Below are 25,510 nucleotides of genomic sequence, written 5' to 3' on the forward strand. Positions count from 1 at the left end.
GTGCCTTCCGTCCCTGTCCTACTGTCCCCATTTATATGTACTCATTCTATGTATTTATGGCTATGTTTTGCTTATTTATTTCCTTTTATTTATCCAATTTTTTTTCATGTGTCCATGTCTATGTCTATACTGTTACTTGTTTCCTTGTACTTGTTGATAAATAAATAAAAAAATAAAATAATAAATAAGTAAATAATAAATAAATAAATAACAATAAATAAATGATTGAATGAATAAATAATAAATAAATGATTGATTGAATGAATGAATGAATGAATAAATAAATAAATAATAAATCAAATAATAAATAAGTAAATAATAATAATAAATAAATAAATAAATAATAAATAAATGAATAGCAATAAATAAATAAATGATTGACTGAATGAATAAATAATAAATAAATAAATGATTGACTGAATGAAAGAATGAATGAATAAACAAACAAATAAACAAATAAATAATAAATAAAATAATAAATAAGTAAATAATAATAATAAATAAATAACAATAAATAAATGATTGAATGAATGAAAGAATGAATGAATAAATAAATAAATAAATAAACAAACAAATAATAAATAAATAAAATAATAAATAAGTAAATAATAATAATAATAATAATAATAATAATAAATAACAATAAATGAATGAATGAATGAATGAATGATAAATAAATAAATGATTGATTGATTGAATGAATGAATGAATAAACAAACAAACAAACAAACAAACAAACAAACAAACAAACAAATACCATAGATCCAAACTTGTAAACGCTGCCATCTACTGGCTGAATACTACGGTAGTTGCCGCCTAGAAATACATTCCAACAATGAATTGCAACAGTTGAAAAGGCCCAACAGGGACCTCAGCTGGCCCTGGGTTCAAGGCGTTTGATCTATTCTTCCTGTATCATGATGGTTCCTGGTGTGGTTGCAGAGCTAGTTGTAATAGAAACAACAAATTCTTCTCCTCGGTTTCCAGCAGTTCTCTGCCAAGAATGTTGCTTGAGAAACCAATGTAAGCCAGTAAATCTACCACTAAGATAGGAAATCAGTCAAACAGGTATTTTTACCCTTAATGGAAAAAACAAACAAACACACCAGCCACTACAAATGGAGAGGCTTCTTTTTTGTCACAACAGACAGGAGTGCTTTAATAAATAACACAACTGTCTGCTAAGTAGCTTCTTGGAGCACTGGGATGGCTTTTAAAAGTGGTAGAAGGAACCACATGAGATTTGACATTTGCAAGTGCAGAAACAGGGTTTCCCAACCGTAACCATTTGAAGCAGGGGTGAAATCCAACAGATACTGACAGGTTCTGGAGAACCGGTAGCGGAAATTTTGAGCAGTTCGGAGAACCGGCAAATACCACCTCTGGCTGGCCCCAGAGTAGGGTGGGAATGGAGACTTTGCAATCTCCTTCCCCCAGGAGTGGGGAGGAAATGGGGATTTTGCAGTATCCTTCCCCTGGAGTGGGGTGGGAATGGAGATTTTGCAGTATCCTTCCCCCGGGAGTGGGGAGGGAATGGGGATTTTGCAGTATCCTTCCCCTGGAGCAGGGAGGGAATAGAGATTTTGCAATCTCCTTCCCCCAGGAGTGGGGAGGGAATGGGGATTTTGCAGTATCCTTCCCCTGGAGTGGGGAGGGAATGGAGATTTTGCAATCTCCTTCCCCCAGGAGTGGGGAGGAGGATTTTGCAGTATCCTTCCCCTGGAGTGGGGAGGGAATGTAAATTTTACAATCTCCTTCCCCCAGGAGTGGAGAGGTAATGGGGATTTTGCAGTATCCTTCCCCTGGAGTGGGGAGGGAATGGGGATTTTACAGTATCCTTCCCCCAGGAGTGGGGAGGGAATGGGGATTTTGCAGTATCCTTCCCCTGGAGTGGGGTGGGAATGGAGATTTTGCAGTATCCTTCCCCCGGGAGTGGGGAGGGAATGGGGATTTTGCAGTATCCTTCCCCTGGAGCAGGGAGCGAATAGAGATTTTGCAATCTCCTTCCCCCAGGAGTGGGGAGGGAATGGGGATTTTGTAGTATCCTTCCCCTGGAGTGGGGAGGGAATGGAGATTTTGCAATCTCCTTCCCCCAGGAGTGGGGAGGGAATGGGGATTTTGCAGTATCCTTCCCCTGGAGTGGGGTGGGAATGGAGATTTTGCAGTATCCTTCCCCCGGGAGTGGGGAGGGAATGGGGATTTTGCAGTATCCTTCCCCTGGAGCAGGGAGGGAATAGAGATTTTGCAATCTCCTTCCCCCAGGAGTGGGGAGGGAATGGGGATTTTGCAGTATCCTTCCCCTGGAGTGGGGAGGGAATGGAGATTTTGCAATCTCCTTCCCCCAGGAGTGGAGAGGGAATGGGGATTTTGCAGTATCCTTCCCCTGGAGTGGGGAGGGAATGGGGATTTTACAGTATCCTTCCCCCAGGAGTGGGGAGGGAATGGGGATTTTGCAGTATCCTTCCCCCGGGAGTGGGGAGGGAATGGGGATTTTGCAGTATCCTTCCCCTGGAGTGGGGAGGGAATGTAAATTTTGCAATCTCCTTCCCCCAGGACTGGAGAGGGAATGGGGATTTTGCAGTATCCTTCCCCCAGGAGTGGGGAGGGAATGGGGATTTTACAGTATCCTTCCCCCAGGAGTGGGGAGGGAATGGGGATTTTGCAGTATCCTTCCCCTGGAGTAGGGAGGGAATGGAGATTTTGCAATCTCCTTCCCCCAGGAGTGGGGAGGAGGATTTTGCAGTATCCTTCCCCTGGAGTAGGGAGGGAATGTAAATTTTGCAATCTCCTTCCCCCAGGAGTGGGGAGGGAATGGGGATTTTGCAGTATCCTTCACCTGCCATGCCCACCAAGCCACACCACGCCCGACAAGCCACGCCCACAGAACTGATTTGAAGATAAATGAACTTCAACTCCCACAATTCCTATGCTGGCTGGGGAATTCTGGGAGTTGATGTCCATGTGCCCTAAAGGTACCAGCCAAGGGTGGGAAACCCTGGGCTAGAAGATTGAACAGACTTGAGATTGGACAAGAGTGAAACAAAACTAGATTGACAAGCGAGTACCCTTATAACCTCCCAGAATCCTTGCCCACTGCTAAGCAGACTACAGGTGGAATCCAAAATACCTGAAGGGAATCTGGTTACTTGATGCCCACCTTACCAGGTAGACCAGAGAGAAAACACATCAGATGAGCTAACTCTACTTTATTGTAAAGTTATAGTAATAGAAGGTTTCAAGTTGGAAAGTACAATTCGCCCACATCCCCTATACAGCCCAAGAAACTAGGGAGGGTCTCTTCTGAGCCTCTTGTACCTCCTTACTGTACATCTGTGGGCTATGCTATCTCTTATCTAACCATTCTTTTAGCCCAATCCAAGGCCTTTCCCATGTACCATTACACTTAACTGTTGTGGCCCGCTAGTGGCCAGCGGATTTGGCAGCAGATTCAAACAGTGAGGAGGTTGGGGAGGAACATGGGCCAGTCCTGGAGTCTGGGGAAGGCTCTGATGAGGGCTCTGCGTCGGAGGCAAAGAGGGGGCCAGGGCCGTCTGACAGTTGTCAGCTGCCTTTGGAGTCGGACATCAGTGACACAAAAGAAAGCTGGATCCTGTTCCCAATGTGCGCATGCGCAGAGCTGCCAGGAGAAAAGAACAGCTAAGGAACAAGGGTCGACTCAGGAGTAAAGCCACAGGTGGATAGTGAATGACCCCTCCCATAGGGAATAAAGAGGAGCGAAGGGGAGGGGAGTTTGCAGGAGACAATTAGTTCATTTGGGTGAAAATCTGTTCCTGCATTCTTGCCAAGTATTGTCGGTTACAGTGTGGAGTCTGAAAAGATATCGGCCTGGCCACTCTCCAAGCCTGATAAAGGTCGGTAATGGTGAACTATCTTGAAAGACTGTGGGAGAGGAAAGACTTTGCTGGAGAGGAATTCACTGTCAATTCAATAGGAGCCTGGTGGCGCAGCAGACTAAAGCACTGTTATTAACATCAAGCTGCCTGCAATTACTGTAAGTTCAAATCTCACCAGGCTCAAGGTTGACTCAGTCTTCCATCCTTTCTAAGGTAGGTAAAATGAGGACCCAGATTGTGGAGGCAATAAGCTGACTATTTAAACTGATACTGGGCTTAATCTAACAACCATCGTGGTTTAACCACCATGGTTTACAGTTTGCACATTGCAAGCAGCCAACCAGTTGCCAGTGAACTATTCCACAAACCCACGATTTAGAAAGTGTCAGTGAGATGTGTGAATCGGTTGGGGCTCCTTTGTAGGCCTTGCTCTTGCAAACCTCCGGGAACATCCAAAAGCAATACAGCTAGTCCTCGACTTACGACCACAATTGGATCCTCCCAAATTTTTGTTGCTAAGCGAGACGGTTGTTAAGTCAGTTTTGCCCCGTTATACAACTTTTCCTTGGCACTGTCGTTAAGTGAGTCACTGCAATGAAATTAGTAACACAGTCCTTATGTGAATCTGGCTTCTCCATTGGCTTTGCTTGTCAATAGAAGAGAAGAGAAGAGAAGAGAAGAGAAGAGAAGAGAAGAGAAGAGAAGAGAAGAGAAGAGAAGAGAAGAGAAGAGAAGAGAAGAGAATTCTTTATTGGCCGAGTGTGATTGGACACACAAGGAATTTGTCTTCGGTGCATAAGCTCTCACTGTACATAAAATGACTCTGCAACCATCGTAAATAAGAGTCAAGTATATTGCCAAGCGTCTGAATTTTGATGGCGTGACCATAAGGGTGCTGCAATGATCATAAGTGTGAAAAATGGTCATAAGCAGCAGTGGGTTTCACATTATGTTACTACCGGTTCGCCCTGCATGTGCACACTCGCTTCATGCGTGCGCGCGCAAACCTGTTTGTGTATGTGTCTGCCTTCCGCACATGCGCCCCACCTTCCGCCCATGTGCTTTGCTCATGCGCACACATTCCACGCATGCACCTAACCTCAAAAACGGTCCTAAATAGGATGGCATAGAGCCGGGAGGGCAATTTCCGCTACCGGTTTGAGCGAACCGGTCTGAACCAGCTGAATACCACCTCTGGTCATAAGTCCCTTTCCTCAGTGCCATTCTAACTTTGAATGGTTCCTAAGCAAACTGGTGTAAGTCGAGGACTAGCCGTATTCCTTCCTCGGCCTTCAGGGTGCAGGGACCACATTCCTCGAGATGTTTTGGGGCTGAGCCTCTCTCCCACCCGGCCACTTAAGGGCTGTGAATTCCGATTCCCTGACTAGACAAGAGGAAAAGAGAGGCAGAAGTGAGGGTGTAACCCTTGACTTTCTTTGAAGAGGGAACGAAGGAGGGTGGACAGCCAGCAGGGCAGGCCAAACCTGTTCCTGAAACCCAGGAACAGGTTTGGCAAGGGGAGAGCATCTGCCAACCTTGCGTTGTCAGGTGGATGGCAGTTTCAGGTGTGTGAGCTTCAAAAGCAGGTATCCCGTCTTGCCTTTTCAGCAGAGTTCCACCTGCGGGGCCGATGCCAGCTATCCCAAAGCGATGTAGAATTTGAGATTCTTTTCAAGCTTAGGCCACTTTGCTCGTCGAGATAGCCCTCAACTTGTAACCGTTTCACTGAGCGACCGTTCAAAGTTATGACGGCCCTGGAAAAAAGTGACTTGCGACCGTTTTTCATACTTATTATGACTCCCCATGGGTCAGATCATCAAAATTTGAATGCTCGGCAACTGATTTATATTGATGAAGGTTGCGGTGTTTTACCGGGATCTTGGGAATCTCCTTTTGTGACCTTCGGACAAGCAACGTTAACGCAGAAGCCGGATTCACTGAACAACCGGGTTACCAACTTAAGAACTGCAATGATTCACTTAACAACGGTGGCCAGAAAGGTTGTAAAATGGGTCAAAGTTCACGTAACAACGATCGCACTGTGGTTCACTTTTTAAAAGTCCGTTTATATAGAGTATGTACTGGAAACTTTCTTCCCTTTGAAAAGTTGGGCCGATGGGGTATTAGCAGTGGTGGGATTCAACCGGTTCGCCGAACCAGTTGTTAAATTTCTGCCTGGCCCCTCCCCTCCCTGCCCCACCCCTTCCAGAAGTCCCCACACGCCCCGTTTTTGCTCCCAGGGGGGTGCAGGAGGTCGAGTGCTGCCTGTCACACCCCCTGGCCACGCCCACCATGGCCACGCCCACCCCACGGTCATTAGGACAGAGAACCGGTTGTTAAATTATTTGAATCCCACCACTGGATTAGGGATAAATATTACAGTGAAAGCGGAATTATTTCTATGGAGTTTGATGGAGGCTGAACTGGAAAATAAATGTTGGAAAGGAATATTGTATAGGGTCATTGAGAGAAGGTTATATGTATGCATAAAATACAGGTAGTTCTCAACTTATGACGACAATTGAGCCCAAGATTTCTGTTGCTCAACGAGACAGTTGTTCAAGTGAATTTTGCCTCATTCTACAACCTTCCTTGCCCGAGTTGTTAAGTGAATCACTGCAAGTTGTTAAGTGAGTAACATGGTTGTTAAGTGAATCCGGCTTTCCCAATTGACTTTGCTTGTTAGAAGGTCGCAAAAGAGAATCACGTGACCTCGGGACACTGCAAATATGAGTTGGGTACCAAGTGTCTGAATTTTGATCCCGTGACCACAGGGATGCAGGAACGGCGATAAGTGTGAAAAATGGTCATAAATCACTTTTTTCCAGAACTGTTGTAACTTTGAATAGTCGCTCAATGAACTATTGTAAGTAAATAGCCACAGTAAATAGGAACGGTGAATGGTGAAGCACACCAGTTTAGTTAAGGAAAAAAATAAATAAATACATGTTTTGTTTTATTTACAATAAGAAATTAGGATATTATATATTGGTGTAGTTATTTGATGGTTAGGAAAGAGTATCTTGTATATTTTGGCTTTGTATCTGCTTTTAACCCAAAACAAGAGATTATTTTATTATTTAAGTCTATCCATATCAAAGCGACTCAGAAGTAACCTTTTTTTAAAAAAAAAAGAAATTGGGGGTGGGATGGGTTGTGTCACTTTTTAAACTTTCCCCATTGCTGCACGTCTCTATTTTTGCTTTTGTGTTGTATTTTTTTTTAACCTTAATTGTTTATCTTTGCGATTTAATAATTAAAAAAATAATTATATTTTTAAAAAAGGAGACTGGAAGACTTATATGGAGAGGTGGTATTCAGCCGGTTCGTACCAATTCGGGCGAACCGGTAGCGGAGATCACAGGTGGGCCCGCTGACCCTCCCAGCTGTATGCCATCCTATTTAGTCACATTTTCTAGGGCGGGCGCAAACATGGAAGGCGCATGCGTGAAGTGAGCGTGCACACGCATGGCAAACTGGTGGTAAGAATATTGGAAACTCACCGCTGCTTATACCATGTTTTCCCGAAAATAAGACTTTGTTGTCGTGCGCTCAAAAGCCCGATTGGGCTTATTATCAGGGGATGTTTTGTTTTGGGGAAAACAAGGGGGGGGGGGGAGAGAGAGAGAGAGAGAGATGATAGAGAGAGAGATGATAGATGATAGTGAGATAGATAGTGAGATAGGGATATATATATATATAGAGAGAGAGATGATAGATGAGAGAGAGATGAGAGAGAGAGAGAGAGAGAGAGAGAGAGAGATGAGAGAGAGAGATGAGAGAGAGAGAGATGATAGATGATAGAGAGAGAGAGAGGGAGAGAGATGATAGATGAGAGAGATGAGAGAGAGAGAGATGATACTTTACTTTACTTTACTTTACTTTTATTCGATTTGTATACCGCCCTACTCCCGAAGGACTCAGGGCGGTGAACAGCCAACAATAAAATAGATGATAGATGATAGAGAGATGATAGATAGATAGATAGATAGATAGATAGATAGATAGATAGATGATAGATAGATAGATATAGATTTAATTTAATTTAATTTAATTTAATTTAATTTAATTTAATTTAATTTAATTTAATTTAATTTAATTAATTCAATTTATATGCCGCCCCTCTCCGAAGACTCAGGGCGGCTCATAGATAGATAGATAGATAGATAGATAGATAGATAGATAGATAGATAGATCCCATGTTTCCCTGGAAATTAGACCCTGTCTTATATTTTTTAGAACCCTGAAATAAGCTCTTGGCCTTATTGCCATGCACTCAAAAGCCCAATTGGTCTTATTATCAGGGGATGTCTTATTTTGGGGGAAACAGGGTATGGACATTTGGCTGTCAGGAGAAAAGACTGAACTGGTGAATTATGGATTTGGAGATTTTTTTAAAAAATAGTAAAGTGGAAAGGGGAAGAAGAAGTTGGAAATTACTTTGATATAAAGAGGGGGCGAAATCTTCTTTTTATTCTTTCGTCTGTATTTTGTTTCCTCTTAGCCTCATTTTAATTGCACATACTTTTATTGTACTGAAAAGTTGATGGGGTTATGGGATGAGTTTCAAACAACTGTGGCCATGGAGGGTGTGTTTCTGTTTTTTTTTTAATGTTGCAAATGTGGAAAAACCTGACACAGGCGCAGAGATGGACTTCTTTCCTTTGGCTTTTGAGCATTTTTGGCCAGTTGCAAGCCAAAAAAGCATCTTCTCTCTGTGCACACACCCACACCCCACAGACACACCCCGTATACACATACGCAGGCCATCCCCTTCTTTCTTCTTCACTCGGGGTGTGTCTGCCTCACACGACACAAGTATGTACAGCATTCTTGTCTCACCCGTTCCTCAAAGCGGCATGAATCACCTCTCGGGCACCTGTGTTATGTGAACAATCCGGAACGCGCACACACACACAAAAAGCTTAAACATCTATTAATGCCAAATAATCTGATTTGAAAGGGTGGCAGGAACCGGTCACTAAACTGGGTTGGTGTTTTTGTTTTTTTTCCCCCCAGCTGTTTCCCTTTTAAAATGCCAGAGAGGTAGGTGGGGGAGGAAGGAGAGAGGCCCTGAATTAAATTTGGATTTAAAAATTTTTTTAAAAAATGATTGTGGTTGGTGTCTCTTTGAAGGTAAGATTCAAATGGAAAATGCAATGCTGAGGAAGGAGTATTTAACTCTCTCCTCTCATTTAGAACGTAGAACAGTGATGGCTAACCTTTTTGCCATCGCATGCCAAAAGCAGGGGTCGTGTGGGGGGATCGTGTGTGGGTGTGCCCATACCCATAATTCAATGTGCCCCACCCCCACCACATATGCACATGCGACCCCCCCATACACACTCCCCCCACTTTTGGTACATGATGGCACAATGGGCCTGGTAGGCCTCTTTTTCCGCTCTCCCCAGGCTCCAGAGGCTTTCTTGGAGCCTGGGGAGGGCGAAAACAGCCTTTCCCACCCCACCAGAGGCTCTCCAGAGGCCAGAAACAGCCTTTTCCCTCACTTCCGGTGGGCCCGGAAGGCCCAAAAATCAGATGGCTGGCGCGCACATGCACGCTGGAGCTGAACTAGGGCAATACTCATGTGCCCACAGATATGGCTCCGCGTGCCACCTGTGGCACGTGTGTCATAGGTTCGCCATCACGGACATAGAATAATAGGGTTGGAAAGGATCCCGGAGGTCTTCTAATCCAACTCCGTGCAGTTGGAGCAGGGGGACCCTATACCAGTGGTGGGTTTCAAAAAATTTCCTACTGGTTCTGTGGGTGTGGCTTGGTGGGCGTGGCATGGCTTGGTGGGCGTGGCTTGGTGGGCATGGCGGGGGAAGGTTACTGTAAAATCTCCATTCCCACCCCACTCCAGCGGAAGGTAACTGCAAAATCCCCATTTCCTCCCGATCAGGTGGGACTCGAGAGGCAGAGAATAGATGGGGGCGGGACCAGTCAGAATTTTGACTACCAGTTCTCCAAACTACTCATAATTTCCGCTACCGGTTCTCCAGAACTGGTCAGAACCTGCTGAAACCCACCTCTGCCCTATACCACTGTTAGTGAACCTTTTCGGCACCAAGTGCTGTAATGGGACTGTGCCAGTGGTGGGTTGCCCCCCGGTTCGGACCGGTTTGCAAAAACCGGTCATAAAACTGGCGGGAGGCTCCGCCCACTGACCCGGATGTCATCATAAGTGATCTGCAGATGCACAGAAGTGAGCGCGATGTGAACCGGTAGTAAGGGTAAATAGAACCCACCCCTGAAGTGCGCGTGCCGGGAAGATGATTTTCCGGTTTCAAGTGCACGCATGTGCACCGGCCACTTGGTCTTCTGGTTTCTGGTGCACATGCACGCGCGAAGACCAGCTAGCTGGCACACATGCACATGCCAGAAACCGGAAGATCATCTTCCCGGTGCACGCATGCGCACCAGGCGGCTGGTCTTCCAGTTTCCGGGGCTCCCACACATGTGAAGACCAGCTAGCCAGTATGCCAGAACCCGGAAGAGTAACAGGCAATGGCTCGTGTGCCCAGAGAGATGGCTCTGTGTGCCACTTCCAGCACGCGTGCCATAGGTCCGCCATCATGGCCCTATATCAACATAATCCCACTTTATATTCCTTCGTTTTATTTTTGACCATATTAGAATAGAATAGAATAGAATAGAATAGAATAGAATAGAATAGAATAGAATAGAATGGAATGGAATGGAATGGAATGGAATGGAATGGAATGGAACGGAACGGAACAGAACGGAGTAGAGTAGAGTAGAGTAGAGTAGAGTAGAGTAGAGTAGAGTAGAGTAGAGTAGAGTAGAAGAGAATAGAATAACAGCGTTGGAAGGGACCTTGGAGGTCTTCTAGTCCAGCCCCCTGCTTAGGCAGGAAACCCTACACCACTTCAGACAAATGGTTGCCCAATCTCTTCTTAAAAACCTCCGGTGTTGGAGCATTGACAACTTCTGGTAGCAAGTTGTTCCACTGATTAATTGTTCTCACTGTCAGGAATTTTCTCCTTAGTTCTAGGTTGCTTCTCTCCTTGATTAGTTTCCATCCATCGTTTCTCGTCTTGTCTTCTGGTACTTTGGAAAATAGTTTGACCCCCTCTCATCTTCATAGCAGCTTCTCAGCTATTGGAAGACTGCTATCCCTATCTCCCCTAATCCTTCCTTTCATTAAAGCAAATACACCCAAATTCCTGTAAAATGTTCTTCCCGTGTTTCGTTCTTCTACTTAAAGTTGCACACCTGGAAAAGCTGAATTTGACCCCAAACTGTACCAAGTCTTGCATTTTGTTCCCAAAGTTAACCGGCCAAATGAAAGAAGACTAAATGGGGCGTTCCACACTGGAAGTGGCTACTGAACTGATAGCAATAGCAATAACACTTAGACTTATATACTGCTTTGTGACAACTTGACTTGACTTGACTTGACTTGACTTGACTTGACTTGACTTGACTTGACTTACCATCAGGAGATCTTCTGCCAGGACATATTAGGTATTGAGCCAATACAGGACAAATTCAACCCTGTGAATTTGGGGAATTTGGAGAATGGGGAATCCTCTCTCTGACATCCATAATTACTGGAAGTTGGTGATGTAAACTAACAACAAACAAACAAACGAAGATGATTCTTGGTTTGGAACAAGACGGACTGGGTGCTTTTGAAGTGACTTCATCTCCTTCACTGCTCTGCTGCTTCTTCTTATCCTGGTGCCCGATAATCAAGGTGTAACTCAATCTCAGGATGCAGCTAGCCTCAGGCAGGCCTTCTGGATAAGGTTGGGAAGATGCAAGACAAAAAACTTCCCGCTTGTCACCTGCTATCTGACAGCGCTTTGGGCTTGATGGACCAAATTATCCACAAATGACCCATAACTTATTTATTGCTTCCTCTCACACCTCCAGGGAGCTTGGCTCCATCACCTCCTGCGTGCATCTGCTCCCAAAATGCTGAGAGATTCTGGAATGTGCTTCCCAGATCCTTCCCTCTGATATAGTGCAGGCTTTTAGCCAAGAGGATGAGCAGATAAGTCAACTGATAGCCAGGTTTGTAAACAGGGGTTACTTGGACTACAGCAAAACACCAACGAAACAAAAATAGGCACCATTTTCAAACCCTCCTTTCCACATCTTTTCTTTTCTTTTTCTGAAAAGTTTTTCATTTATTTCTTATACACATAATATAAAATGTACATTATCTTATACATAATTAATCATACATGTACATGTTTTCCTTAAAGAAAGCATTAAAATAAGGTATTTTATTTACATTTGGAGTTGCTCTTCTACCCTTTCTTATCTCATTTCGTAACAACCCTTCTTCTTCTTCCTTCCACAGCTTTTCTATGCACTCTTTCTAGAGCAGAGGTCTCCAACCTTGGCAACTTTAAGACTTGCGGACTTCAATCCCAGAAAGCTGGCTGAGGAATTCTGGGAGTTGAAGACCACAAGTCTTAAAGTTGCCAAGGTTGGAGACCAGGGGTGAAATCCAGCAGGTTCTGACAGGTTCTGGAGAACTGGTAGCAGAAATTTTGAGTAGTTCGGAGAACCGGCAAATACCACCTCTGGCTAGCCCCAGAGTGGGGTGGGAATGGAGATTTTGCAATATCCTTCCCCCAGGAGTGGGGTGGGAATGGGGATTTTGCAGTATCCTTCCCCTGCCATGCCCACCAAGCCACACCATGGCCACCAAGCCATGCCCACAGAACCAGTAGTAAAAAAAATTGGATTTCATCACTGTGGGAGATCCATGTTCTAGAGTCTCAACATACCCCCATGTGTTCAAAAGTCTCCAGATTCACATCGTTGCCTTCCAGTTTAAAGCCAGGGGTGTCTCAAAACTTTTACAGCCACAAATTATCTGACCAGACAAAGAGGGAAAGAGGCTAGATGATATGGGGAAAAAAAAGATATTGAAAGAAGCATGAGAAAAAAAAATAGCTCAAAAGAACCCTGCCTTCATTTTCGAGATTCTTGGCTTTCAAGATTTTGTTATTATATCCTGCAGCGGTGTTTCTCAGCCTTGGTAATTTCAAGGGGTGTAGACTTCAAGTGGGATGCAGTGGCTCAGTGGCTAAGTTGCTGAGCTTGTAGATCGAAAGATCGGCAGTTCAGCGGTTCGAATCCCTAGCGATGCGTGACGGGATGAGCTCCCATTCCTTGTCCTAGCTTCTGCCAACCTAGCAGTTCAAAAGCATGTAAAAAAAAAATGCAAGTAGAAAAATAGGTGGGAAGGTAACAGCATTCCGTGCGCCTGTGCCGTTGAGTCATGCCGGCCATATGACCACAGAGACGTCTTCGGACAGCGCTGGCTCTTTGGCTTTGAAACGGAGATGAGCACCGCCCCCTAGAGTTGGGAACGACTAGCATGTATGTACAAGGGGAACCTTTACCTTTACATTAGACTTCAAGTCTTTACATTAGACTTCAAGTCTTAGAATTCCTAGCCAGAAATCCTTCAAACAAGCCGTCTTCTAATGGGGGAGGGCAGGGGGTGTCCATAGAGGGTGGCTCCAAAAAGTTAAGATGCAGCCTTGGTGGCTTCAATCACACTGTTGTAGCCATCAGAACGATGCCCAGCAAAGAGCTGGTGTGTGTATGTGTGTTTGTGTCTACGTTTCTGCGTCATGCTCTCCTTAAAGCTGTTGTGGAATCTGTATCAAAGAAAACACACTTGCTTCATTCCAATTTGTGATCAATTCTCACCATTTTCACTGTTTCACCTTTGACCAGTGTGCTTCCTTAAACATAGGACTTGATTTTCCTAAGTCTCCTTTGTCCTTTGGCACATGTTTCTCCCAAATATTCTGTATTCTTGTTTGCAAACCTAGACGGGTTTTTTTTTCAAGACTGTTTATCAAACTTTTTTACATTTTCCAAATGATTTTCATAAAAGCCTACATGATGTGTGTGTGTGTATGAGAGAGAGAGAGAGAAAGAGAGAGATGATAGAGATAGATATAGATGATAGATAGATAGATAGATAGATAGATGATAGAGAGAGAGAGAGATCATGATAGATAGATAGATAGATAGATAGATAGATAGATAGATAGATAGATAGATAGATAGATAGATAGATAGATAGAGATAGAGAGATAGCTGATAGAGATAGAGGTAGAGATAGAGATAAATAGATGATAGAGATAGATAGATAGATAGATAGATAGATAGATAGATAGATAGATGACAGATAGCTGATAGATAGCTGATAGAGAGAGAGAGGTAGAGATAGATAGATAGATAGATAGATAGATAGATAGATAGATAGATAGAGATAGATAGATAAATATAGATGATAGATAGATAGATAAATAGATAGATAGATGAGAGAGAGATGATGATAGATAGATAGATAGATAAATAGAGATAGAGAGATAGCTGATAGAGATAGATAGAGGTAGAGATAAATTGATAGATAGATAGATAGATAGATGACAGATAGCTGATAGAGATAGATAGATACACAGAGAGAGAGAGAGATAAATGACAGATAGATAGATAGATAGATAGATAGATAGATAGATAGATGATAGAGAGATGATGATAGATAGATAGATAAATAGAGATAGAGAGATAGCTGATAGAGATAGATAGAGGTAGAGATAAATTGATAGATAGATAGATAGATAGATAGATAGATAGATAGATAGATGACAGATAGCTGATAGAGATAGATAGATAGATACACAGAGAGAGAGAGAGATAAATGACAGAGATAGATAGATAGATAGATAGATAGATAGATGATAGAGAGATGATGATAGATAGATAGATAGATAGAGATAGAGAGATAGCTGATAGAGATAGATAGAGGTAGAGATAAATTGATAGATAGATAGATAGATAGATAGATAGATAGATAGATAGATAGATGATAGAGAGATGATGATAGATAGATAAATAGAGATAGAGAGATAGCTGATAGAGATAGATAGAGGTAGAGATAAATTGATAGATAGATAGATAGATAGATAGATAGATAGATAGATAGATAGATAGATAGATAATGAGAGAGAGACTATCCAAAAAAATCAATGAACAGGTTTAAAAATGTTGACCATTTTCAGTTTGGGGATGGTTTTGAAAATGTGAAACGAAACCAGTTTGCACAGAGATGTGAATAAAATGATTTTTATTTTTTTTACCATTCCTACACCCTGAGATGGTGCCTCCCTTTGAACCACCAATGAAAGCCATGCACCGAAGGAAGCACGAATGAAGCTCCATTCTTGGGAACGTCTCGGTTAAGCAACATCACTAAGATCCAGTCGTACAGCAGAACGGAGCACTTAGGGCAGGGCAGGGCAGGGTGTGCGATGCCTTTCAAAAGAATGGAAGGCTGCCAAAGAAAACCCTAATCTGTACAATGCTCTCTCTGCTCCTTCCTTTCCTCTCCCACAGGGCCACTAGAAAAACATGTGCAGAGACTGCCAGCCAGTCATTCTCAAGGAATTTGCATAAGAAGCCAGCATCTGTACAAACTGAATCTGGGAAAATGTTTTCTGCACTGAGATCTAGAAAGCCTTTGAATTTCTTAAAAATATATTTTTTTAAAAAAAAATGCAAATAATAAAGAATTCCCACTAACATTCTTCAGATATTTTTGTCTTGAATGTCATTTGGGGTTTGGAAGCTTGCTGGATCCATGGCAGTGCCCTGTCCAAAAGCTACATTCCCTGAGGAGGTCTCTTCGTTGGAGGCCATGTAGTAGCAGTTTAAGATGTTTCTTTTTCCAGACATTTGGAAGAAAACATGTTTTTATGAATGTGGTTTTTTTCCCAATTTACAATTAAGCCCTTCTGCATCATTTATTATCTCAGTTAGAACAGAACAGAACAGAATAGAATAACAGAGTTGGAAGGGACCTTGGAGGTCTTCTAGTCCAACCCCCTGCCGAGGCAGGAAACCCTACACCGCTTCAGACAAATGGTTATCCAACATCTTCTTAAAAAACTTCCAGTGTTGGAGAATTCACAGCTTCTGGTGGCAAGTTGTTCCACTGATTCATTGTTCTAACTGTCAGGAAATTTCTCCTTAGTTCTAAGTTGCTTCTCTCCTTGATTAATTTCCACCCGTTGCTTCTTGTCCTGCCCTCAAGTGCTTTGGAGAATAGCTTGACTGCCTCTTCTTTGGAGCAGCCTCTGACATATTGGAAGGCTGCTATCATGTCTCCCCTGGTCCTTCTTCTCATTAAACTAGACATACCCAGTTCCTGCAACCGTTCTTCATATATTTTAGCCTCCAGCCCCCTAATCATCTTTGTTGCTCTTCTCTGCACTCTTTCTAGAGTCTCCACATCTTTTTTACATCGTGGCAACCAAAACTGAATAAAGTATTCAGTATTCAGTATTAACTGAATAAAAGTATTCCTTTTAAAAATAATAAAAAAAAACTTTATTAAACATAAAAAGATAAAATATGAAATACATACAAAATACATTTATATTCACCTCATAAAACAGAAAAACTATACAAAACGAAACAAATGCAGTATTCCAAGTGTGGCCTTACCAAGACCTTATAAAGTGGTATTAACACTTCACCTGATCTTGATTCTATTCCTCTGTTTATGCAGCCCAGAACTGTGTTGACTTTTTTGGCAGCTGGCTCATTATTTAAATGGTTTTCCACTAGGACTCCAAGATCCCTCTCACAGTTACTGCTATTGAGCAAGGTACCACATATACTGTACCATATACAGTTATTAGATTACTGTTGCTCCTGATTTTTTTTCTCCTTATTGCTCTATGTTTTTAAATATTTGCATGCCTGTGTTCGCATGTACGATGACACAGGCAGTATTTGAATCCATGTTATGCTTCCCAGATCTAATATCCAATTCTGGATATTAGATGAACTAGAAGTGCAATTAATGCATAAATTTGTTGGTCTAGTCCTGTGATTCCCCTTCTAATGCAGTGTTTCTCAACCTTGGCAACTTTAAGATGTCTCGACTACAATTCTTAGACTTCCCCAGCCAGCATTGGATGATTGGAGAATTCTGGGAATTGAAATCCACACATCCTAAAGTTGCCAAGGTAAGAAGTACAGTAGTGGTGTGACCTACTACAGACTCACCACAATTTAAATTTCCATTCCAGGCATTTTTAAACTTTTTTCTCCCCACAATCTGTAGAAATTTGAAACCAATTCTCTCTCAAGTGTTCCATATGCTACTTACACAGCCTTCATAGAGAGAAAGAGAGATCATCGCAAAACTCCAACTTACCTTACCAGCAATGACTAACCGAGCCTGTTCCCGTTATACACAGAGCAAGGTTTGCAGAGAAGGTTCACCCTCGTTGAGAAAGAACTGGAGGTCAGGAGGACTGCAGGAGGCCCACAATTTCGATGCCTGGGTTTTCAAGAAGAATGATGTAGGGGGAAAGAAAAGGAGAGGAGAGGGGAGGGGAGGGGAGATGAGGGGAGTGAGGGAGGAAGGAAGGAAGGAAGGGGGACCAGGGAGAGAGAGGAGAGGAAAGGAAAGGAAAGGAAAGGAAAGGAAAGGAAAGGAAAGGAAAGAAAAGGAAAGGAAAGGAAAGGAAAGGAAAGGAAAGGAAAGGAAAGGAAAGGAAAGGAAAGGAAAGGAAAGGAAAGGAAAGGAAAGGAAAGGAAAGGAAAGGAAAAATAGATGAAGGGAAGGGAAGGAAGAAAGAAAGGAAGGAAGAAAAGGAAAGGAAAGGAAAAGAAAAGAAAAGAAAAGAAAAGAAAAGAAAAGAAAAGAAAAGAAAAGAAAAGAAAAGAAAAATAGATGAAGGGAAGGGAAGGAAGAAAGAAAGGAAGGAAAAGAAAGGAAAGGAAAGGAAAGGAAAGGAAAGGAAAGGAAAGGAAAAAGATGAAGGGAAGGGAAGGGAAGGAAAAGAAAGGAAAGGAAAGGAAAGGAAAGGAAAGGAAAAAGAGATGAAGGGAAGGGAAGGGAAGGGAAGGGAAGGAAAGGAAAGGAAAGGAAAGAAGGAAAGGAAAGGAAAGGAAAGGAAAGGAAAGGAAAGGAAAGGAAAGGAAAGGAAAGGAAAGGACAAAAAAAGAGGGAAAACCCTCCATATGAAAACTGGGAAGTCACTGCTAGAGTAAAAGTGGATCTAGTATGATCCAGAAAAGGCACCACATTGTTTCTGATCTGTACATTGTTCCTAGTTGCACCTGATCAGTTGCTGACTCAGCTCAATACAAACAGTCGGTTTAGGTTCTTCTCTGCAGCTGACAGAAATGGCAAAATTGATCTAATTGCTTCAGTCAGAGAAAAGAACATCTCCAGCTTTGTTTCTCCTTGAAAATTGCTTCTGGACTTTGTGCTCGAGACTAGAGAGTGGGGGAGAGCTTTTGAGGTTGAGCTTTGCTGATAAACACAGTTTGTTGTTATAGAAATGGCCCGTAGTTGTGAAGGTTAGTAAAAGCAGAGAGTTCCAGCTGAGGTTTTATTCTGTACTTTATTGCACTGAGAAAAATTGGAAGCTGGTGCTTTCCTCCTCCTCCTCCTCCTCCTCCTCCTCCTCCTCCTCCTCCTCCTCCTCCTCCTCCTCCTCCTCCTCCTCCTCCTCCTCCTCCTCCTCTTCTTCTTCTTCTTCTTCTTCTTCTTCTTCTTCTTCTTCTTCTTCTTCTTCTTCTTCTTCTTCTTCTTCTTCTTCTTCTCCTTCTTCTTCTCTGCTATATTCGTCCCTCTTCTTCCCCCTTTCTTCCCCCTTCCCCATTTTTCTACCATCTTTATTGTATATTATGATGGTTTTAATAAAATGCTTCATAGCAAAAAAAAAAACAAAAACAAAAAAAAACAAAGAAACACCTGGCTCTGTCAACTGGCCTGGGGAATCCAAAAATGATACCCAATGCTGGGGGTCTTTGGTAGCTTGATGGAGCTCTCTCTTAATTTGTATATTTGTATAAGGATTTTTATGGTGTTTTTTTTAAAACTTGTAAACTTCTCAGAGACACTTAGACAGTGAGATGGGAGGTAGAGGAATTTCATAATAAACAAACAAATAAAGGGACATGGTGGCTCAGTGGCTAAGACGCTGAGCTTGTTGATCAAAAGGTCAGCAGTTCAGAGGTTCAAATCCCTAGCGCCGCGTTAACAGAGTGAGCTCCCGTTACTTGTCCCAGCTTCTGCCAACCTAGCAGTTCGAAAGCACATTAAAAAATGCAAGTAGAAAAATAGGGACCACCTTTGGTGGGAAGGGAACAACGTTCTGTGAGCCTTTGGCGTTGAGTCATGCCGGCCACATGACCATGGAGACATCTTGGGACAGCACTGGCTCGGATTTCACCGCTAACCTGAGGGCAAGGCAAGAAGGAATGGATGGAAGACCACTATAGAGAGATCCAACCTAAAACTAAGGAGAAATTTCATGACAGAGCGATCCATTAATGGAACGGCTTACCTACAGAAGTTGTGGGTGCTCCATCACTGGAAGTTTTCCAGAAGAAATTGGACAGGCATTCATCTGGAATGGTATAGGCCCATGATGACAAACCTATGGCACACGTAGCCATATCAGCAGGCACATGAGCTCAGCTCTGATTTTTGGGCCTTCTGGGCCCACCAGAAGTAGGGAAATAGGTTATTTCCTGCCTCCAGAGGGCCTTGGGAGGTGGTGGGGAAGGCCTGTTTTTCTCTCTCACCTGGCTCCAGAGCCTTTCAAGGAGTCTGAGGAGGGCAAAAACAGCCTTCCTCACCCCCCACACCCGGAGGCCCTCCGGAGGCCAAAAACAGCCTGTTTGCCAACGTCCGGCCCCACCGAAGCGAGTGCGACCCCCCCGCCTCCCTCCTGGCACACGATGGCAAAAAGGTTAGCCATCACTGGTATAGGCTCTCCTGCTCAAGCAGAGGGTTAGACTAGAAGACCTCCAAGGTCCCTTCCAGCTTTGTTATTCTATGACTTCTAAGCATGCTGGAGAAATCAGCACAGTGCAGCTGAAGTGTGAAAGCCAACAAGTCCCAACACTTCAGCTTTAGAACTGGAAGCCCCAGAAAAAAAATCTCAGCTCGATTACTTTATCTTGCATTTTTCTTTACTCCTTTCCACTTTAGGCTTGCCCTGTCTTGTTCCACTCCCCCTCCTTGCTCTCCTCCCTTGCTCCATCTGAAGCCAACTTTGTTTTTCTTTGCAAATGATGCAACTCATTGATTTCCAACACGCCTCTTTAAAAACTGCAGAGAACAACATTAGGAAATGCTTAAATTAAGCCCAGTTGATGCAGCAGGGTTAAGGAGCCTGAATTTCTCCCCTAAGCTTCCGTCTTTGGTTCGCATTGACCTGTGGCTACTGCTCCATCGAAACTGGGGGTGGTGTTCTGGTGGGAACAGAAGAGAGTGATTGATTTTGGGGGGGATTCAGAGCAAAATGAGTGCCAAAAAACAACAACAAACCATATCATATTTATCTGTCTCCTCTTGGATCTTGAGAAATGAATGGAATGTCTAGAGCAGTATTTCTCAACTCTGGCAGCTTTAAGATGGGTGGACTTCAACTCCCAGAATTCCCCAGCCAGCTTCTAATTAAGACCTGGCTGACTGGGGTATTCTGGGAATTGAAGCCCACCCATCTTAAAGTTGCCAAGATTGACAAACACTGGTATCAATGGCATAACAGGTGAAAACTTCGGCGGAATTTCAAGATTGTGTTAGTACATCCTAAAAACAATAAAGTATCATCCCATAATTTCTAAAGGTAAACGTAAAGGATCCCCTAGCACATATGTGCTAGTCGTTCCTGACTCTAGGGGGCGGTGCTCATCTCTGTTTCAAAGCCAAAGAGCCAGTGCTGTCCAAAGACGTCTCCGTGGTCATGTGGCCGGCATGACTCAACGCCAAAGACGCACGGAACTCAGTTCCCTTCCCATCAAAGGTGGTCCCTATTTTTCTACTTGCATTTTTTTAAGTGCTTTTGAACTGCTAGGTTGGCAGAAGCTGGGACAAGTAACGGGAGCTCACCCCATTACGCGGCACTAGGGATTTGAACCGCTGAACTGCCAACCTTTCGATCGACAAGCTCAGCATCTTAGCCACTGAGCCACCACATCCCTTCATAATTTCTAGAGTGCCTATTTTATGACTTGGCCCATTTCAAATGACTGACAATTGCCTTCATCCATTTCATCCTCTATGGAAGCTTGCCCAAGGGAACAGGGATGTCCATACTATAGCCAGCGAAGTCAACCGACATAACTTGATTCTCAGAATTTTACTTTGAATCCAAGCCAAGGGCAGCAAAAATAAATGTGAATATTATTCTTTAATGCTGACTGGGGAATTCTGGGATTTGAAGCCCACACTTCTTAAAGCTGCCAAGGTTGAGAAACGCGGATCAAGAGTTCTTAATTTTAGTATCCTTTTTAACCACAAAGTGCTTCACTTGTCCAGCAATCCTGGGACTGTGTACCTGGCTTCTTTTTGCTTTCCCCTTCATTGACTTGTTCAAAGGGAGAACTTAGTCTACAAGGAGTTTGTGAGAACTTAGTCTACAAGGAGAAGACCAATGCATTTTCTGTAGGTGTATTGCCTCCTGCTTGCTTTTTTCTTGCTTTCCAGCTCTGCCCGCCATCTGCAAAACATCGCCAATTCAACTGTGTGTAGTTGACTGCAACTGCAAATTCTATCCAATTATAGAATCAGGGCTTCTCTAAGAGACCAGCAGAACATTTAACAAATTAATTCTGAAGTCCATGGCAGCAGTTTTTACCCACACCTCATGCCCAGAATGATTTGTGGCTTACTAAGAGCCCATAACTGTAACACTGTTAGTCCTCCAGCTTTGCAAAATTGCAGCGAACTCTGATAAAAGCCAGAAGTAGTATAAGACAAACCATTCGCTCACTCACTCAATCTTATTTGGTCATAAACCAGCAGATAAAACCATTCACTCACCTACTTGTGAGGCTGTTCTCCAGATTGTAGTTGCCTTTACAGAAACAACATGCCTAGGTTTACTACATAGGGTTTGATGACCCACTTGTAAATATACCCCTTTCGGAGCGAGACAACACAATCAGCCTGCAATCATGGTTAAAAACTAGTATATACTCTACTCTACTCTACTCTGTATTTTGCTCTACTCTGTATTCTACTCTACTCTGTATTATTCTCTACTCTACTCTACTCTGCTTTCTATTCTATTCTATTCTATTCTATTCTATTCTATTCTACTCTACTCTACTCTACTCTACTCTACTCTACTCTACTCTATTTCTATTTCTATTTCTATTTCTATTTCTATTTCTATTGTGTTCTACTCTACTGTACTCTACTGTATTCCGTGTACTGTTCTGTTCTGTTCTGTTCTGTTCTGTTCAGTTCAGTTCAGTTCAGTTCATCTCTACTCTACTCTACTCTACTCTACTCTACTCTACTCTACTCTACTCTACTCTACTCATGAGATGGTAGTGATGAAGGTGCTGGCCTAGAAACCAGGAGTTGGTGAGTTCTAGTCCCACTCTTTCTCCGCCCAACCTACCTCACAGGATTGTTTGTTTGTGAGGAACATAGGAGGAGAAAGGTATATCAGATACGTTTGCCACCTTGAGTTATTTGTAAAAATAATAAAGGTAGACCACAAATAAAGACATCTTTACAATACAATTGGTTGTGATCCAAATGCCATTGTTTTCCTGGTCTGGTCCACCTTAGTTAGCTCTCCTTATACAAAAACATGCCCAGGATTCTCTTGGGCTTGGACTGCCTCGGAGTGAGGCCCCAATCCACAAATCAGAACTGGGCCTAAAATAAATGTCTTTTCTTACTCCAAAGATCCGGGCAGGAATGTTGTAAGAATGCCATTCCTTTTGGCAGCACAGCCTGTGGGCAAACACCAGTAAACAATCTCCCGAGGAAAATCCTGGGTTGGCATCAGTCATAAGGCTCAAGAAGCTTTTAAAGTGGCAACACTGGCCAGCTGAAAGGGAACAGGATATCTTTAATTTCCTAACAAGGGTGGGGAAGGCTTTATAGGCCATTCCAGGTTTTATACATATTTATAATTTACTTATACACACAAAACCAAGTGTGATATTTGTACATATTTATACATATTCTGTACAGTCATTGGGGTGACTATCAATTATCACTTGATAATTGTGCATGAGGCTGCCTCATGTTGCACTTGTGTGATAAATCCCATAAGTCACACCTTGCCCTGCAGTTTATTATTCCAAAACTGAACCATAACAAAAAAGAAAATTATTTCTTTGTTTGTTCCTTATACGTCTTTGTTTGTCCTTCCTAATTAACCTCCTACGATCTTGCCATTCCTTCTTTTATTCAAGGAATCCTCTTTACATGCATTTAAAACCTATTCCAGTTTGAGTCCTTGCTAGCAAATGAAAACGTTCCTAAGAATTCCCACATCCATCAAAAACAAGGAACAGATCTACAGCCTTCTGTTTTCTAAGCATCTTTTCCTAAAAGATCTTCATGTTTTGAGCATTATCAAATATATTGTCAAGGTTCTTCTGTGATATTTCTACAGCTCCATTTTACATGGTTACTATCAGGGGTCAGCAACCCGCAGTTCTGGAGCCGCCTGTGGCTCTTTCATCCCTCTGCTGCGGCTCCCTGTCGCCAGTCAGCTCCACAATTGATAGAGCTTTCAGTTAGGACAGGTAGAGGAAAAAGGATGCCGTGCTAGGAGGAGACTCTATGGTGGGGGAACTGGACTTCCAGTCAGTTCCAGAATTGAATGGGGGTGGGGTGGCAGTTCCGGTTAGGACCTTTGTGGCACTTTGAGTGTTTAAGGTTGCCGACCCCTGGTTTATATAGACCTGACTTCAAGGTCAGCCAGACTAGGAAACCAATATTATGGTTTCCTAGCTCTGAATATTAAAACCAATTTTTTATTATAAGGTTACGGTAACAGAATCATGCAAGTGTGAATGTGCCTCCCTCCTCCCTCTCTTTATTTTCATGAGATCTGTCTGAGATGCTTTTTCAAATTACACATCTGCTCCGGACTCAGATTTCTTTTATCCGAACATTGCCTCAGTTCTTCTTGTTCTTTTTTTTTTTTATATCTCATGTTTAGCAACAAAATAACATTTCACGGGATCAAAAGCTACAGAAGCATAAAGGATTAAGAAGAAATTAGGAAAAGATAAAAGCAAAAGTGAGACTCAGTAAAGATGAAGAAAGGAGAAAAGAAAGAAAAAATATCTAAAGACATTTCTGATCTGCTTCGCAGAAATGTAAGCATTACAGGGGCGGGTTCTACTTACCTTTATTACCGGTTCGCAATGGGAGCGTGCGCTTCGCTCGCTCGGGCTTCTGCGCATACGCAGATCGTCAAATATGACATCCGGGCAGGTGGGCGGAGCCTCCCGCTGCTTTTACTACCGGTTCTAAAGAATCGGACAGAACCGGGAGTAACCCACCACTGAATCATTACCATCTTCCCAAATTGCCTGTTGTGGTTCCGTTCTTCCTTTTTAATCAATACATTCTGAAATCGTCAATTCATTTTCGCCCATTTTCAGTAAAAAGCCCATAAAAAGTTTCCAGACTTTTATGAAAGTAGTTATTGTTGCTTGAGATCCTTCAGTTGTTCTTCTGAGCTCGGCTGTTTTCTTGCAAACATTTCATTGCCAAACTAGGTAACAACACAACTTACCCAAACACACATATGAGTGTATATATGTATATAAATATTTAAATATTCATAACAAATTAATGATATTTAATAAAGCTATAACCTCCAAGAGAGTTTTTTTTAATTCCTTGTTTATTTATCTGCATTCTAGTCCTTTCTTCTGTTAACATGTCCTCTCTTGTACTCATTTAAATATTTTTTTCAAAGCATTCAAATATAAAGTGAGAGAAGCAGAGAGAGAGAGAGACATGCATTTCTGAGTCATAATAAATATTAAGAAAAAAGAAATACGCAACCGGCAGAGTGAAACTCAGACAGGAATTACACAATACGTCACGTGCCACATTGCCAAAATAGGAGCAAGTGGTCAGAGGTTTACAGATTTATCTTTATTTATTTATTATTCATATTTCTATGCTGCCCACTCTCCGAGGATTCTGGGTGGCTCACACCAAAGACAGTATACTAAATAGTATATTGCCCCCAACAATCTGGGTTCTCATCTTATTTATTTACGGGACTTATTTGATCTCCCACCTCATACGGTGATGGTGGCTCACAAAAAAATCCATAAAAAATAAAGATATTAACAAAAATGGCCTTCTCCTCTACGTCCCAAATAGCCGGCCAGTCTCCCAATTGCACCCCAATCTTAGCCCAAATCTTGGAGGGAGAAGCCAGCTCTTTATTCCCATTCAGAAAGCTAAAAAAAAAAAAAAAAAAAAGGCAGATCCCATTTTTAACTGTTTTGACCTCATCTCTTCCTTCCTATCATGCATGCATAGAATAATAAGGTTGCAAGAGAACTCGGAGCACCCACAACTCTTGAAGGCAAACCCTTCCATTGGTAAATTGTTCTCACTGTCAGGAAATTTCTCCTTATTTCTAGGTGGCTTCTCTCCATAGTCTCCATCCATTGTTTCTTGCCTGGCCTTCTGATGCTTTGGAAAAGATAATAATAAGCAACCGATGAGAAGATACTAACAGATAATAACAACCAATAATGAGCAACACTAAAATGTAGGTGGAAGAAGAGGAAGAAAGATTCCTCCCCCCCAAAAAAATTAATCATAGGGTTAGAAGGGA

At 42.6% G+C, this 25,510-nt stretch overlaps 1 protein-coding gene across 1 annotated transcript in view; it reads right to left on the bottom strand.

Moving 5' to 3' along the window:
• Positions 1 to 18,135, bottom strand: part of LOC117667378 (syntaxin-binding protein 4-like) — a 94,006-nt gene extending 75,871 nt beyond the window's left edge. Inside the window, exon 1 of the mRNA XM_060692973.2 lies at positions 17,083 to 18,135. The gene's annotated coding sequence lies outside the window, so the exon portion shown is untranslated. The remainder of the gene's footprint in view (positions 1 to 17,082) is intronic.
• Between the last annotated feature and the right edge of the window lie 7,375 nt (positions 18,136 to 25,510).

This window comes from Pantherophis guttatus, chromosome 14 (genome assembly GCF_059756535.1).
Source record: "Pantherophis guttatus breed Tessera chromosome 14, ASM5975653v1, whole genome shotgun sequence".
Lineage (NCBI taxonomy): Eukaryota > Metazoa > Chordata > Lepidosauria > Squamata > Colubridae > Pantherophis > Pantherophis guttatus.